Source organism: Palaemon carinicauda, chromosome 38, assembly GCF_036898095.1.
Source record: "Palaemon carinicauda isolate YSFRI2023 chromosome 38, ASM3689809v2, whole genome shotgun sequence".
Classification (NCBI taxonomy): domain Eukaryota; kingdom Metazoa; phylum Arthropoda; class Malacostraca; order Decapoda; family Palaemonidae; genus Palaemon; species Palaemon carinicauda.
The window spans coordinates 37,796,519-37,802,826 of NC_090762.1; the positions used below are offsets into that span (position 1 = coordinate 37,796,519).

Consider the following 6,308-nt stretch of genomic DNA (forward strand, 5'->3'; position numbering starts at 1 on the left):
CCTCTTCATTCTCACAATCAAATTTGATTTATTCTTATTTTAAATGGAAATTACCACTGGAAAAAGGCAAAATAACGATATGTCCTTGTCCTTTTTTTTGGTGTCAGAACAGCTGATATTCTGCCCCCACGAAAACAAAGTGGATTACAAAGCTTCATTATTAGTTTACTTAGTTCATTATTAGTTATAAGCAAGACACACACAGCCTCCACAGCAGTTTTGATTGCGATACCTGAATTTCAATATAATTTCTCACCTGTGGGGAAAAATAAACAAGAGAGAACACTCGTATCACAAGAACGTCACCTACAGAGTCAATATGGCGTTTGCCACTGCGTAGTCACGGGAACAATGACGTCACGGCGGTAAACAAGGCCGCGTTCATAACGCCTAAAGCGAACGGTAAATTCCTTTTATCAAAAAACAAATAAACTAATTCATACATAGCTGATTCTCAATTTAAGCCTAACATTTATTGAATAGACTAAAATATATATGTAGAAGAACCGTAAAAGGAAACGTGACGTCACAGCGGTAAACAAGGCCGCGTTCATAACACCTAAAGCAAACGGTAAATTCGGTTGTTCGGGCGTAAGACTGCGACTTCCTCTTACTAAAAGTTAAACTAATTTATGCATATTATCATCACTATTACTTGCTAAACTACAACCATAGCTACAAAAGAAAGATACTAAAAGTCCAGGGGCCCCAACAGGAAAAATAGCGAGGAAAGTAAATAAGGAAAAATTATATATTTTAAGAACAATGACATTTGAATATATATTTCCTATATAAACTAGGAAAACTTTAACAAAACAAGAGGAAGAGAAACTAGATAGAATAGTGCGTCCGAGTTTACCCTCAAGCAAGAGAACTCTAGCCCAAGACAGTGGAAGACCATGGTACAGAGTCTATGGGACTACCCAAGACTAGAGAACAATGGTTCGATTTTGGAGTGTCCTTCTCCTAGAAGAGCTGCTTGCCATAGCTAAAGAGTCTCTTCTACCCTTACCAAGAGGAAAGTGGCCACTGGACAATTACAGTGCAGTAGTTAGCCCCTTTGGTGAAGAAGAATTCTTTGGTAATCTCACTGTTGTCAGGTGAATGAGGACAGAGGAGAATCTGTAAAGAATAGGCCAGACTATTTGATGATTATCAATTCTAGCCTAACATTGGTTGAATATACTTAAATATATATGTATAAGAGCCGTAGAAGGAAACGTTAACTAGTATGGAAAAACACTACGAGGCAAAGTTATAATTTCAGTAGTTCAAGACGCAGCCAATATATGTTCGAACATTTATGTGAATTTTTCGCTTAATACTGAGGAGGAGATATGCGACTTTCAAGTAAGGGTATAAGAACATTCCCTCTACATGACAACATTATTCGTGATGCTATACACTTTGAAGTTTTCTTACATTTCAACTAAAGTTGTGTTTATTTCTCAGAAAAAAGTCATTAAATTTGCATCAACTTAAATAACTTGAACAGTCGAAAGAGTATAAGCATTGTCAATAGAGAAAAGTGCATTATTGGAACTTAGTAGGTATCCATTTGTTCGAAATTGGATTTAGGTAATACCTTTGGCCCTGGCTTTAGCTAATGCTCAGCTGTTACAATTTCAGATTGGGCCAAGTGCCAAAAAGTTGAACCATTTCACTCTACGCATAAATACTTTGGGCAATCTGCGTTGTTTTACAGTTCCTCACGACGAAACTGAAAAAAAATAAAAAAAAATAAAAACTGTGCCATCACAGCGGGAAGTCTGGTGGGTACCAGAAGTATATGACCTTGCAGCTATCAATCCTCCCACAAATTATTGCGTAACAGCAGAATTGTAGTGTACTGTTATGAATAACGGTTAGCAATGGATTATTTTCTTTGCTTAATTGTGCTCCCGGTCGTCCCTCTCTAGACACTAAAACGCAGATTTATAACAAGAGCGGAATAAGATAAAAAGGTACAAACAAGAAATGTATACGATATATATATATATATATATATGTATATACACACATATATATATATATATATACCGATATAGATATATATATATATACACACATGTATATTATATACAAACATATATATATATATATATATATACAACAGTTTATAGACAACTGCAAAACAAAGGCCTCAGACATAACCATATTCATTTGGCCATTTTTCATCACTACGCTGGTGATGGTGGAAGATTTTAGTCTGCACTCACAGCAAACCAACATAGTACGGGTGATCCTGACTAGCACAGGTTTGCTGGTATTGGTGTCTCTTTTGGTAAAAAAAAAAGATGAGTAAGGTAAATAGGCATCAGTGCTTGTTTTTTTTTGTTTAAAAAAAAATATTGCTGAGTAAGCAGCCTCAATCACAAAGATCATGGGAAAGCTCGTCAGGCAGGATTCTTCAGTGCCACCCCTTTTCAAGGAGGAAGAATATATGTATGTATAAATGTATGTACACATACACACACGCATATATATATATATATAGTGTATATATACATATATATAATATATTTGTATATATGTATATATACAATACATTATATTGTATATATACATATATATATATATATATATATATATATATATATTTAATATAATATATGTTATATATATTTGTATATATGTATATATATATATATATATGTGTGTGTGTGTGTGTGTGTGTGTGTGTGTGTGTATGGAGGTCTGTTTGTATTTATAGCTCAATTCATTATCAAATAATTCCATTTAGTGCTCTATTTTGATAAAAAAAAAACAGTTACTCCCCCCTACCACCCTTCAAGCAAGGGGACGGCTAGTATTACGTTACGACACGGTCCAGAGTACGGTACCCTACGATTGATATTTAATCTAAAGGTACGGCACGGAATTACGGTACGGTAATCCAACCAAAGTACGTTATGGTACGATTCAGGTACGGAAAAATGGATCAAATTCCGTGCCGTACCTTATCTTACGCTTAGCAATGTCACTAAGCAATAACTATTTCATATTCGGCCGCTTAGGTGACTGCACAATTAGATATCTAAGATACGAACTTAGCATTTCAATTTGTGACGTACCATGCATATATTAGTGTGTGTGTGTGTGTGTGTGTGTGTGTGTGTGTAGAAAAATAAAATATTCTAAGAAGAGTAACATTAAAATATATATCTCCGATATAAACTATAAAAACTTTAACAAAACAAGAGGAAGATAAATAAGATAGAACAGCGTGCCCGAGTGTACCCTCAAGCAAGAGAACTCTAACCCAAAACAGTGGAAGACCATGGTACAGAGGCTATGGCACTACCAAAGACTAGAGAACAATAGTTTGATTTTGGAGTGTCCTTCTAGAAGAGCCGCTTACCATAGCTAAAGAGTCTCTTCTACCCTTACCATGAAGGAAAGTGGCCACTGAACAAATGCAGTGCAGTAGTTAACCTCTTGAGAGAAGAATTGCTGTTGGACTAAGTAATCTGTTCTTTAATTTTTATAGACATATTACCCACAGAAGCAATAAAAAATATTCTGATATAATCAGTTTCTGGAACTGTATATTGAGATTATTTTTATCCGATGTAGACTGATTAAAAAGATATATGGAAAAGAAATTATAATTTATAGCCGGCGAATTGTGAATTTACAAAACAAAAGAAAGACTCCCTATAAATATTTTTTTATTACAAATGTTTTGACTCATGAACATAAATTCAACGTCTTATTAATTTATATGACAACTGCAAGTTGAGTATATCTTATCGAGTGTTGATCCGTATAATATAACGTAGAGACATATCTGTAAATTGAACATGCACCTTACTTGCTTGGAATTCGAACTATACAGTACATACAAACAAACACACATATATGTAAATATGTATGTATGTATACACACACACACACACACATATATATATATATATATATATCTACACATATATATGTATATATATGTGTACATATATATTTATATATATATATACATATATATATATATATATGTATATATATATATATATATATATTTATATATATATAAATATATACATATATATATATATATATATACTGCATACACACACACATATATATACATATATATAAATATATATATATATATATATATATATAAACAACAATAGTAACAACAAATTCAGCCACTTCCAGTTCACTGCAGGACAAAGGTCTCAGGCATGTCATTCATGTCTAGGTTTGGCCAGTTTTCAACACCACGTTGGCCAACTGCGGATTGGTGATTGTGAGAGACTTTTGTTACATTTCTCACACCAAACCAACCTAGTATGGATGGCCCTGAAAAATACAGCTTTGATCATGGTGATATATAAACCTTTTCACCATGTCAAGGTATCTCCACTCGGAAAGGGATATATATATATATATATATATATACATATATATATATATATATACATATATATATATATATATATACAGTATATGTGTGTGATTTCAATCAATGTAAATATCAACCACAAGGGCATTTAATACCGAATTCTAAACCTTGGGAATATATATCCACTGGAATTCATTTATGATAATAGCTTCTGGCTGGGCAAAGATTCGAACCCCTGCCTCTTAGCTGAAACCATGCCTGCAAGGACTCTACAAACTCGCTCTTTGATAGCCCAGTTGGTAGAATGTCGTTTTAGTGGTGAACTTTTATTGTGGCTATGGAAAGCAGCTCTTCTAGGAGAAGGACACTCCAAAATCAAACCATTGTTCTCTAGTCTTGGGGAGTGCCATAGCCTCTGTACCGTGGTCTTCCACTGTCTCGGGTTAGAGTTCTCTTGCTTGAGGGTACACTTGGGTACACTGTTCTATCTAGTTTCTCTTCCTATTGTTTTTGTTAAAGTTTTTATGGTTGATATAGGAAATATTTATTTCAATGTTTTTACTGTTCTTAAAATATCTTATTTTTCCTACTTTCCTTTCCTCACTGGGCTATTTTCCCTGTTGGGGTCCCTGGGCTTATAGCATCCTGCATTTCCAACTAGGGTTGTAGCTCAGCATTTAATAATAATAATAATAATAATAATAATAATAATAATAATAATAATAATAATAATAATAATAATAATAATAATAATAAAACTTGCAAACAGATCATTGCACTTTTTATTGGACATAATGTTGATATGACACTAAGTAAGACTGTTACTTAGTCTGATTACTATATCCTTCATTCCTATTGGTAGCCTATATAAGTTAATTTTTACCGAAATCAGCCATCTTTATTCCGCTTTGTTATCCTCCATAAGACTAAAGAGGTATTTATAAGTTGGTAAATATTACTTTTGTTGGTATTTATTAATATGTATAAGCTCAACATTGTAGTTCTTAAATATCCTTTTTCTTTCTCTTATTTCCACAAACACACAAACTCACACACATTTAAATGTACGCACATTATTATTATTAATACTAGCCAAGCTTCAATCCTAGTTGGAAAAGCAGGATGCTATAAGCCCAAGGGCTCCAACAGGGAAAAATAGCCAAGTAAGGAAATGAAATAAAGAAATAAATAGACTACGAGAAATAATGAACAATTAAAATGAAATATTTCAAAAACATTAACACCATTAAAACAGATATTCCATATATAAAGTACAAAAAGAACTTATGTAAGCCTGTTCAACATAAAAACATTTGGTGCAACTTTGAACCTTTGAAATTCTACTGATTCTACTACCCGATTAGGAAGATCATTCCACAACTTGGTCACAGCTGGAATACAACTTCTAAAGTACCGTGTAGTATTGAGCCTCATGATGGAGAAGGCCTGACAATTAGAATTAACTGCATGCCTAGTATTACGCACATGCAAGTATGTGATCAAACAGAGATTACACATGAAGAAAAAACCTCTCTTTCTCTTTCTATACCCACGTGCGTAACATGAAGTCACACGCGATATCATAAGCATTTATAGCTACATCATTTATTGCACTTCCAGTGTATGCAAAGGGCACCAGCCACCAGTTGAGATACTACCGCTAGAGAGTTATGGGGTTCTTCGACTGGCGAGACAGTACTACGTTGAATTCTTCTCTCTGGTTAGGGTTAATTTACCCTTTGCCTACATATGCACAGAATAGTCTGGCTTATTCTTTACATATACTCCTCTGTCCTCATACACCTGACAACACTGAGATTACCAAACAAATTTTCTTCTCTCAAGGGGTTAACTATTGCACTGTAATTATTCAGTGGCTAATTTCCTCTTGGTAAGGATAGAACAGACACGTCAGTTATGGTAAGCAGCTCTTCTAGGTAAAGGACCCTCCAAAATCAAA

At 33.8% G+C, this 6,308-nt stretch overlaps 1 protein-coding gene across 3 annotated transcripts in view; it reads right to left on the reverse strand.

The window, feature by feature from the left end:
• The window catches only part of Rab7 (RAS oncogene family member Rab7), a 54,230-nt gene that overhangs the window by 22,711 nt on the left and 25,211 nt on the right, over positions 1-6,308 (reverse strand). Inside the window, exon 1 of one of the 3 annotated variants that reach the window (XM_068362075.1) lies at positions 257-357. The exons of 1 other annotated variant lie outside the window; for it this stretch is intronic. The gene's annotated coding sequence lies outside the window, so the exon portion shown is untranslated. Of the gene's footprint in view, positions 1-256; positions 358-6,308 lie in introns of those variants that run through there. One more of the 3 variants, XM_068362076.1, reaches the window with a different exon arrangement.